Below are 12,281 nucleotides of genomic sequence, written 5' to 3' on the forward strand. Positions count from 1 at the left end.
AGGGGCTCCTAGGTTGGCTCATTCGGGGGAGCAATAATAAAGATTAATATCTGAAAATAATGATCAGTCTCAATGTTGTGTAAAAGAGCTTGACCAACTACCTCTGGCTTTCCTTCCACAATCGGTGGTGCCTGGTTCACATCCTAGAATTTGGGACTGGCAATATTGCATAATATTGATACCAAAGGCTTTGGATTTGAATCCAGGATCTATCATTTAGCAGCTAAGTGAGGTGGACAATTTATTTAACTCCTCCAAACATTAGTTTGCACATTATATAAAACGGTGACATTGTATTGTCAGAACTGAGTACATAAATTTGGGGTTTTCCCCAAAGCAAACTCTGTGACAAGGATTTGGATTAAGTAGTTTATGTGGGAAATGATCCAGGAAACATGGCGAGGGTGTGACAAAGGTAGACAGGGAAGGGAGTCCTACTGGGGATTCTACATCACAATGAGAGAAGCAAGGAAGAATAGTTAACCCCAATCCCCATTCCTCACTGGTTGAGGGTTGCTCCTGGGTTATTACTTCACAGACACTTCTGCCTTACCCTGAGCACATGTCAGGCACACTGCAGGGCACAGAGAAAGCCCTCACACAGAAAGGTCCACAGCTGGAAGTAAGAAGAATTTGGTTTTCACAGGAACTGTGCGCAAAGACTCCACATGATTTCTGGAGGGGTGCTTGTGGGATATGAGCGTATCATTGGCAGCATCTCCTACAGTGACATATATTTGTTATAGTAGCATCTGGAACCATAATAAGAAGTCAAGAAATGATATAGCTGCTTAAAGTACAAAATACTAATTACTGAGATGGCAAAAGAAGTCTTCCCAACTGAAAAGAGGAAATGCCAAGGAGATGAAATGAGTAGAATCAACCCAGAAACCCAGAGTTATCCTTCACATTACTTTCTTCTTCCACCCCCTAGCTTTTCTCCATATCCTATCAGTTTACTTACTTTAACAGTATTTCTCTTCTCTCTACTCCATCCCAGCAACACTATCTAAAAGCAGGCATTTCAATTTCTTGCTTGAATTATCATGGCACTCTGTTAGCTAGCCTTCCTGCCAGTCTTTCTTGCTTTACCCTGACCCCCACTCAACATATTCATTAGCTACTATCAGAGTGCTTTTCCTAAACCCAACGCTGAAGCAATCATCCTCTACGCCACTACTTCAAATACAGAGATTCACCACTTATTTCTTGATAAAATGAAAACTCTAGGATACAGGATTCCTCATGCTCTAGTTTACTTCTCCCTTCCCATGTCCATTATGCCTCACTCTCAAATTCTAAATTCCAGATATAAGCAACGTTCTTTAATGCCTCACATACACCACAGTTTCTCACTATTCAATGCCACTTTCCATGCTCTTACCTACCTTTAATGATCTAGAAAACTCCTTGTTTTCATTCAGGAACTCAATAATATTTACCTCTCAATGTTGGCTCACATCAGTGATCAAATAACATATCTGTATATATCTTAAACTTAACCACTTGCATTATAAATGCCTATTTACTTTCTGTTTACAAAGTAGACTCGTATTCTTCATAATCATATTCTGGCCATCTGCATTCTTAACAAGTATCCAAGGTAATTTGTATTCCCACTGAAGTCTAAGAATCATTTTATTATATGAAGAGCTTCCTAAGGGGAAAAACTTTTTTCCCTGCAATTCCAGTGCCTTACATAGTACCTAGCATGTAGTTGATATTCAGTAAGTAACTCTAGAATTAATGTAAGTGTTTAAGTTTAGAGTATTTCTACGCTTTCATAGAGATTTTATCAGGCTGCCACCTATGGTAATAAGACTCATTTAAAAATTAGTCCCTGTGTTGATGATATTGGAAATTGGAAATCTCATTGATGATCTGTCAGTCCTCCAGCTAAGTGACTTAAATTTGACCTGGTATTCCACTTTTTTTTAACCTTTGATTGCCTATAAACTTTTTCCACGAAAAGTATTTAGTCTTACTGGTTTTGTTAATGAAGTCTAGAAGAATGGTTCTTAAACTTAAATATACTAGAAAGACCTGGAGAGCTTGTTAAAAATAGAGATGACTGAGCGCTAATCTCATAGATGCTATTCAGTATTTGAGAGAAGAAAGGAAGGGATTTTTATTTTTAATAAGATTAAATAAGATTTAATAAGACCAACATATTATATAAATAGAGAAAAGGTTGGCATTTCTACAAACTGATAGACACTTCTGTTTTATTTCCTCTAAAGAAATACTATGACCTGTTTTGAAAGAAATTACCAGCACACATTACAAATCACTCTTTAAGTTTAGCATTGCTGTTTTTTGCCTTGATTGGCTTGTCTAGCAACTTAATGTACTCGAAAGAAATCCATTGTCTAATTTTCTTCTTTCCCTCTTGATAGAAAGACAGATTGCATAGTTATCAAAGTCAATCAAGGGATTGGCAGTGTGATCATATGACTTTGGTTCATTTGTGCCCACATGGTGTTCTTCCGGCACGTAGTGTTTTTACTAGATGACAAATCTTAATCCAAATTCTTCTTTTCCGTAACAACCAGAGCAGGATCTGTAGTTACCTGACCACTTGACAACAACTGGGAGAGAGGGTCCTTCAGGATGAGGATGGGGATGCACAGTAATACCCCTTCCTTTTCCTTACCTCTTTCCTTACCCCTGCACTGCCAGGGACGGCATGGTCATCATGGCCATGGAACCATTCTCAGAATAGAATGTTTATCATTTTATACAGGATGATAAACCATATCCGTCCCTCTGTCTACTTTATGTCTCCCCTCTGAACTTTTATATCTACCGTAGAAAGTACCATGAAAAGACAGGCTGGGATAGATTCCATCATGTCACTCTCTTAACCAACAATGAGAAAGGATCTCTACTTCTAAATTCAGCATAAGCCATTATGGCCCCTTAAACATAAAAATGCTTTTTAAAAATGGAATCAGAATACTCAGAATGTTTTTTTAGTTTTTTTTTAAATTAAGATACTAGGTATGTGAAGATCTGAAAACCGAAGGGGAACCTGGAGAACTCCCTACCACAGCCAGATGGAGTCAGAATATCTTTGTTAACTATTGTCTCTCATGTGGTTATTAGAAATGAAATAGTTCTTTAATACAACAGAGCAAATCTATTTTACATAAGACTATAAAAATATACCAGTGCAGAAAATAGATGATAATATCTGTGGATTTTATGTTTATCTGTACTGTAAATAAAATTCTGCTGGACTTATAAGTATACTTCTTATACAATTAAATGTCAAAGTTTTTTTGGATTGGAGAGTTTTATAGAAATACAATTATTATCTTATAATCAAAGCCAATGATAAAATAATATTTTATTCAATGGAATATTCTTTCAAAGCTAGTTTTGCTGTAGTGGAACTATTAAATAAAAGCAAAGGATTTTGGTATAAGACTTTACCTTTAGACCATATGTAATATATATCTATTTTATATTGTACCTTTTTAAATTTTGATATGAACTGTTAATTCTATCACTTGATTTTGTGATTTGGTTTCATATTTAACAATTTATTTAGTGAAACATCGCCTTTAAATGTGTTTTCTTCAATTATGAAAAGATCTTTTCCTGTTCTAATTCATATCTTAATCCTGCTGAGCTTAATAATAGGGAATATAACCTAAAAAGAAAAAGAAAAAAAGAGTGGCCATATTTGCAATGTTAATTTTAAAAATATATAGTAATAATTGCTTCCTAAAAATGAATTTTTTTTATTTACTGACACATAAAGAAAAAATAAATGGAAACTTTATGAGAAAAATTATTTTACTGAATTTCTTCAATTAAACCACTAGATGGCAATATCTTTGTTTCTTTGTGATTATACTAGACAAATGGCTGTGGAAGAAAACACAGTCATTTTTGAAAGCTCTGACCTCAGCTACCAAATTGCTGTTCCTAAATTTTAGAGAGAGAAAACTGCAGAGGAGAAACTCCAGTCCAGTTAAAGAATATTTTATTGTGTTTGGGTTGTAGTCAATTAATGTCCTTCCTTGATAATCAGAGAAGTCACTGGGCCACTCAAGTGAAAGAGGAACAGCTTCACTTTGGAGCACACAAATTTTCAAGATTCTAGACTTACAAGGAGACTAGGTACAGAAAGCCACCACTGAAACAGCATTCTTAAATCTGTCTTCATTACTTTCCACTAATTTTTTTTTCATTTATCACCTAATTTCACCATCTCTAAAATTTCTTTTTCTTCCTGGTGGATTAGAAACACAGTCAAGGGTGGAAGGAAGGGTTTGAGGGCAGATAAAACTTCTGGAGGAGAGTTAGCTTAGATAATTTTGCATACTACATGCAAAAAAATTCTTTTAATTAAATTTTTTTATTAAAAAATTTTTTTAATCTATAGTTGCTATATTTAAAATATCTTTATACCTCAAGATTATTACCACTAAGTTTTGTGTAATTTAAGTTTACATATTTAGTAACATGTCTGAGTTTCTTTCTTATTTGGAACTATTGAAATGAAATCAAGACATCAGGTCTTTAACTGCTAGGGCATAATGTCCAAAAAGAAACATACTTTTTACTGTCATGTAAATATAAAATGAACACATATGAAAGATTTTATTCAACTCCTTAGTAATGAATCAGTTTAAGAAGAAATTTTTTAAATATCCATACATACACATACAATTAGGAATGCTGAAAGAATTTGCTAATATCTGCAAAACTGGTTAATAACCTACAGGGCAATAAAATTTCATACTTGTGGTAATCTTTCTACAAGAAGAAATAAATTATATCTACAAGACAAAGTAATTTGCATTGCCATGTACAAGAATTATTTGCATTACTATTAGTTTTGTACAGCTTAATTTCTACTCTATGGAAATGTAAAATAGCCTCCACAATAGAAAGTGATCAAAGATACACAACCTTATATAATCACATAATCTCCAGAAGATCTGTGAAACTCAGTAATCTCTTCTGTTCCTTACCAAGTAACTGACAGTTTTTCCAAACATTATCATTTTTAAAAACAGTTACATTGTGAGAGGAGGGATAGAATTTAAAGAGACTTATTCCATGTGCTGCCACAAGGAGGCTTTCCTCCCCACTAGATTTCCTGCACAAATGCTGACAAGGACCAATGATTAGATCAGGGACACTGTCATTAAGTTTGGAATAAACCCATTAGCACACAATGTGTTTTTTAATTCAAGAAGTAGATGTTAGAGGAGGTGAGCAAAGAATTGTCCTTAAATTAAGGAAGAATAGAAATGACTTGTCTCTGCCTTGGCTCACTATTTGAAGTGTGATGGGTACTACAAAATATACTTGAATATGGGGATGTCTCCCAATTCCTCCAGAGATTAGACTTGATAAAAAGTAAGAATATAGTACATCTTATGAATGAAGTTATTTGCAACTGCAAACGCCTATAAGGGCAAGGTGGATAAAAAGAGAAAAGCAAGGGTGGGGGGCAGGATAAAACAGCATACAGCGGAGGAACGGTGATAGGTTGGGAAGCTCCTGCCCATCTACAGAATGAGATTACTATTTGGGTGTAATAATTGGTGCCATATGGAAATACAGATCCCAAAAGGCAGATTTTCGATTTTTGAAAAGAAATAAGGAAATCAAACTGTTATATGGGTTCTCCTGAATTTTTTTTTTAGATGCTGGACAGTTAGCCAATAAATATATAAGTAAGCAAATACATATATGCATAAATACATGAATAAACATTATGTGTCTTTTCTTTCCCCCAGAAATTTCCCTAAGAGAATTTTCTAGCATCTCTCCCACTTGAAGTCTGTTGAAGGGGCAAGCTCTGGGAAGTAAGAGTTGATTGGAGATGAAGTGACAAGAATTCAACTGCAGTGATGAGCAGGTAAACGGTATGTGTTAACTGTGTGTCTGTGAGCCACCTGGGAGACAACAGAAATGGGGATTCTTTGGGGGCTTGGACTTCTCATAACGTAGGAAAACCTTGAGCAACAAAGACCAGTTATGTTGCTTTTTATCCTTCTCATTCCTGGCCCCAGTGCTGCACAGCGCTGAGTTCACTGACTACAGTCAATAAATATTTGCGGATTGATTTGTCATTCAGATAACAAGTGAAGTGGAAGGATCAATATAACATTTATTGTCAACTTTTTTTGTAACTCAGACACTGTGTGTGTGTATGTGTGTGTGCAATGTCTTAATTCCTTAAAATCAGTGGGGAAGGGAAGGTGTAAATGAATTCTTAACAGATTCCAGAAAGGAAATGGGGATTTATTGTCACCACAGCCTGCTTTACTCCTTTATCCCCTAACGACTTCACAGAACTGTAGATAATGTGTGCTTTAACCGGCCAGGGCCTCTGTAACAACAAATACTAGGGAACCACCATCACTACAGCCCATTGGCTCCCCTGGAGATACCTGACTAAACTGAACCAATCAGTTTTGTTTTCTCAGGACTTTTGAATACAGATACTGAGCCAATGAGTCAGAAGATGCTAAATACGACTGAAAAGTCAGGGCAAGACCTACAAAGAACAGCAAATCAAAGCTAAGAACAAGATGATTTGGGGGGGAGCAGAGGTGCCACAAGTAAACCCAGAAACACAGAGAGAAGCAGAGGCCAACCAGCTCTCAGGGAGATGAAATGAAATCGTGGGTTCTTGAAATGGCCAGCTTTCTCCCTTAGATAAACTGCTCTTTACTGATGCTAATTTCAGTGTGTATTTGTTACTCACGACCACGCAATTCGTAATTCCTGACTACTAGTTACAGCACTGCCGGATGCAGGGAACCCGTCCTTGGCAGACTGGAGAGACCTTGTTAATGTGACCTGAGAGCACAGTGTGGTCTCCATGGTGATTCTTACAGCTGATTCTCCAGCGCTTTTTATGTAAGGCTCTGAAGGTTAATTTAAATGTTTCTAAAAAGAAATACAATGGAACTTCAGGGTCAAATTGAGTTTTCCTTGACATTTCCTATGTTCTCTCAGTATACATATATCTCTATTAAAAATATCAAACTCTTGGTAACTGCTGGCTCTACATGTAAAGGTTGTAGTTTTTGCAGTTTTAGTCATAAGAAACACCATTTTAATATCTAAAAATTAGTCCATTTCATTGTCTACTTAATGCTGAGGCAGTTTTAAAAGCTTTAAATAACCTATAATAGCTCAATGGAAACAAATCATCTCAATATAAATATATTTTCCATGGTTCCTTGGCCAATGATGCAGTTACTTTGTTTTTCTTTTCCCCATTATATCTATTTTTTTTTTTACAACGGCTTACCATAATATCTATCTGACTTGGTAATATAGAATAGACTCCCAATATTTAATGTTTATTTTTATTAATGTTTATTTTTGAGACAGAGAGAGAGAGAGCAGAGGAGGCGCAGAGAGAGAGAAAGGCAAAGAATCCGCGGCAGGCTCCAGGCTCTGAGCTGTCAGCACAGAGCCCGATGTGAGGCTTGAACTCACAGATTGTGAGATCATGACCTGAGCTGAAGTCAGATGCTTAACTGACTGAGTCACCCAGGTGCCTCCCCAATATTTTTTATTTGTGGATTCATTTGTTTATTCTCACAATATTTGGTTTAGTATGAGGTATCTTATAAGTATTAAATAAGTAAGAATTAAAATAATAAAGGATGAATGTGTAAGTATAAACAGTTTTTTAAATTTTTATCTTTTTAAGAAAAAGAGAGAGAATGAGCGTGGGAAGGGCAAAGAGAGGTGGAGTGAGAGAATCCCAAGCAGGGTCCATGTTGTAAATGCAGAACCCAACATGGGGCTTGATCCCACAATCCTGGCATCATGACCTTAGCTGAAATAGTCAGATGCTCAACTGACTGAGCCATCCAGGTGCTCTAAAACAGTATTTTTTAAATGTTTTCTTTAAGTAATCTTTATACCCCAGGTATATGCCTAGGTATTTAAAAATTATTCATAGGTGTATATGCCTAAATATATATGTATATATGCTTAGGTATTTAAAAATTATTCTAAGTACATATTATTATAAATTATATCTTTGAACTCCTTTTTGTTTATATAAATGAAGACTATATATTTTTTAAAGACTTTATTTTTTATTATTGTTTTTAAGATTTCATTTTATTCAGAGCAATTTTATGTTCACAGCAAAAATTGAGAAAATGGGGATCTCCCTTAGGCCCCCTGCTGCTGCATGCATGGCCTCCTTCATCAATATCCATCAGAATGGCACATTTGTTACAGTTGATACACTTACACATCACAATCATACAAACCTCACAGTCTACCTTAGGGTTCACTCTTGACGTACGTCTTATGGCTTTGGACAAATGTGTAATGACTTGTATGCATCATTATGTATTCCACCTTGTTATCCCTGGTCCCAACCCCAGCCCCTAGTAATCACAGGTCTTTTTACTAGCTCTAACATTTGCCTTTTCCAGAATGTTGTATAATTAGAATCATACAGTATGTAGTCTTTTCAGATTAACTTAGTAATAGGCATAATATTTATTTTATAGAGAGAGAGAGTGTGCGTGGGAGAGGGACAAAGAGAAAGGGAGGCATAATCTGAAGCAGGCTCCAGGCCCCAAGCTGGCAGCAAAGAGCCCCATGAGGAGCTCCAACTCACAAACTAGTGAGATCATGACCTGAACTGAAGTCAGCCACTTAACCAACTGAGCCACCCAGGCACCCTGATAGCTCATTTCTTTTTAACCCTGAATAATATTCCTTGTCTACATGAACCACAGTGTATCCATTCACCATTGAAGGACATCTTGGTTACTCATTTACCATCTGTATGTCTTTGGTGAAGAGTCTAGGTTTTTAATGTTAATTTCATATATTGCTATTTGTTAAATTCTCTTACTGTATTAAGTGTTTTTTCCACTTATTTCCATTTATTCTTTTGTTTATTCCATAAGATGCTGGCTTTGGTGTATATATTTTTTTATTTTTTTTTTACAATTTATTTTTTTTAACATATGCAATTATTTTCCATCATTTACAATACAGTAGTTACAATGACACTCCAAACAGAAAAGCAAAGTAAAAAATCAAAACACCAACTTCTATTTCATGTAATTAGACTTATACAGAAATTAGAAGGTTAAGTAACAATTAGTTAATCACCTAATTTCACAGCTATCTGAAGTGGCAATCGTTATATAGCAGCTTATCTATGATACATTCAAGATACATGATACAATTTATTACTTGCCCATAAGCATATATTTAAATTTAAGAATAGTCCACTTTAGAAATCTATGTGGAGGAGAGGCAAGGAAGGGAGGCCGTGGGGTTGCCCACTCCACTGTAAGGTGATCTCACTGGGGCCATTCTTTGGGGACCCCAGAGTCATTATCATTAGGTCTTTCAGTATCAGATTTCTAAGAAAAATATCTTTTCAGTCTCTTGCCTGGAGTACAGATTTGTCATTGCTGCCAACATTCTTTAAGCTAGGTTGGAGGACTCTGGAAATGTGAACTTTAAGTATACAAACTTTTGGGGCGCCTGGGTGGCTCAGTCGATTAAGCATCCGGCTTCCGCTCAGGTCATGATCTCTTGGTTCATGGGTTCGAGCCCCGCATCGGGCTCTGTGCTGACAGCTAGCTCAGAGCCTGGAGCCTGCTTCAGAGTCTGTGTCTCCCTCTCTCTCTGACCCTTCCCTGCTCGAGCTGCCTCTCTCTGTCTCTCAAAAATAAATTAAAAAAAAAAGTATACAAACTTTCACTGTACATAAACTTTTGCTAAGAGGTGCCTGGGTGGCTCAGTCTATTAAGCCTCTGACTTCAGCTCAGGTCATAATCTCATGGTTCATGGGTTTGAGCCCTGACTACGCAAGACTAACAGCTCAGAGCCTGGGGCCTGCTTTGGAGTCTGTCTCTCCCTCTCTCTCTCTGCCCCTCCCTCACTCACTTAAACTTTGTCTCTCTCTCTCAAAAATAAATAAACATTAAAAAAAAAATTTTTTTAACCCTTTCCTAAATCCCCTTCTTTTCAAAATAGGACCCAAGGTCAGGTTTCCTCTGAATAGAGATTCCTCTTTACTGTCTTTGCATAACAATCCTATAGTCAGGAGCAGATTACACTTTTGTGGGACCTGAAATATGCACTTTGTAGGCTTTGAGATAACAAATAAAAAATAATTCAGTTTCACAAATTAAAAGCAAAAAACGATCATCTGAACACATTTCTTAGGCCCCTCCCAGGCCTCGGAAGGGGCCCATGCCAGTGCTAGGTGCTAAAGCTAAAGATTAACTTAACTTTGTGTTAAATCTAAAATAACCTCCAATCTTTCTTGTAGTAGAGGAGAGGGAATTGCTGACTAGTGTAGTTAGGGAGGGATTTGGTGGTCTAAATTGCAAAGAGAATTTAAATAAAAAAGACCTTTACCACAACTCCTAGAGGTACTTGGGACTATAAATTTCTAAGCCTTTTGTGGGGCAGTAGGGGGGTGGGTTGTGTTGTAATAAGAAAAACCAAGTTAGTTTTCATTCATCTATCAGCTTTTCAGGGACAGAATATTGATGCTGTTGTATCCTTTACCAGTTTTGCTCTTCTAGTGAGTTTGCATCATTAAAAAAATGATTTTCCTGTCATTTTACTGAGTTTCAGAAAGGAGCAGAGGTAAAGCTGTATGCTTGGTCTACCATTCTTAACCCCAAATCAGAATGTGCCCAATCACGGTCCAAAATTGCACCCCCCCCCCAAACAAACGTCTGAAAGCACTCTACATTTTTAGTAGCACAGCAGAAAATATCCACTTACCCTTCCACTTGCCAATACGTCATATTCTCACAATTTCCTAATCTGGTTAGAGTAAACGGTCTTATTTAAACTTGCATTTCCCTGATTACTACTGAGGTTCAGCATAATTCTGTATGTTTATTGGCCTTTGGGTTTCATCTTCTGTGAATAGCCTGCTCATATAATTACCCATTGTTTTAATAGGTAGTAAAGGAGGTGAGAACATGACACCCCAAACTGTGCTACTTTGGCATACTGACTGACCAAAAGACAAATAAGAAAAAGCAAATATAGTAAGGGTTCTCTTTCTGCCTAAAACAGGACATAAAATTTCCCATGAGAAAGGTTTCCTCCTTCTATCAGGAAGAGGGCAACATTTTTTATCACTGGAAACAGAGAACTGACACCAAGATTAATCTATATAAACAAACCTAGAATAACCCTGGTCTTTCATTAGTTTCCCTCATCTGTTTCCTAGTCATTTTTCCAGTTTACTGTCCCAGTACAAACCCTTTTTTCCTGCCTGGTCAGTCTCCACAATTTATTGTTCTTTGTTAAAATGGTATGTAAACTCTAAAGCCTATACACTGCTTTGGGTTTTCATTTCTTATATATAAAAGCCTCCTCATACACATAAAAATATTAATGTCAAACAAAATGTATATACTCCTGTTAATTTGTCTTTTGTACATGGAATCCTTGGGCCCAGCCACAAGACCTAAGAGGGTAGAAGAGAGATGTTCCCACACTTAGTTTCCCTTTCTCTTATTGATTTGTAGATATTTTTTTTGGTTGTTTGAAAAAAATTTGCTGTTACACAATTGTGAATATTTTCTTCTAATTTATCATTTTAACTTTAGGGCATCTGAATTCTAGGACATTTTAAATTTTGATGCGATTTTGCCTTTTGCTTCTATATAAAGATCTTCCCTATCCTAATGTCTTAAGCATGATTTAAATTTTCTGTTAATACACATATGTTTCCATTTTTCAACTTTAGGTTTTTAATCCATTTGGAATTTATTTTTATGTGGTCATGGGCCTTTCTTCTCACATCAACAACTGGAATATATGCCAAATAGCTCATCTTTTATCCACTGATTTAAAACGCAATATTTATAACTACCAAAAATGTATAGGGGCATTTTCTGGATTCTCTATTCTTGCTTATGGGTTTGATATCTTACTTATTACACATTTTCAAAACTGTACATCAGATAAGAAATATCTTTGCAAGAAATTAAATAGGAGTATACTAATATTATAAAGAAAATACCAACTGGGGCACCTGGGTGGCTCAGTCGGCTAAGTGGTTGACTTTAGCTCAGGCCATGATCTCGCAGTTTGTGAGTTCAAGCCCTGCATGGGGCTCTGTGCCGACAGCTTGGAGCGTGAAGCCTGCTTCGGATTCTGTGTCTCCTTCTCTCTCTGCCCTCCCCTGCTCATGCTCTGTCTCTTTATCTCTCAAAAATAAATAAATGTTAAAAAATTTTTTTAATTTAAAAAATTACCAGAGATTGAAATACAATGTCCACTTT

This window comes from Suricata suricatta, chromosome 6 (assembly GCF_006229205.1).
Source record: "Suricata suricatta isolate VVHF042 chromosome 6, meerkat_22Aug2017_6uvM2_HiC, whole genome shotgun sequence".
In the NCBI taxonomy this organism is placed as follows: domain Eukaryota; kingdom Metazoa; phylum Chordata; class Mammalia; order Carnivora; family Herpestidae; genus Suricata; species Suricata suricatta.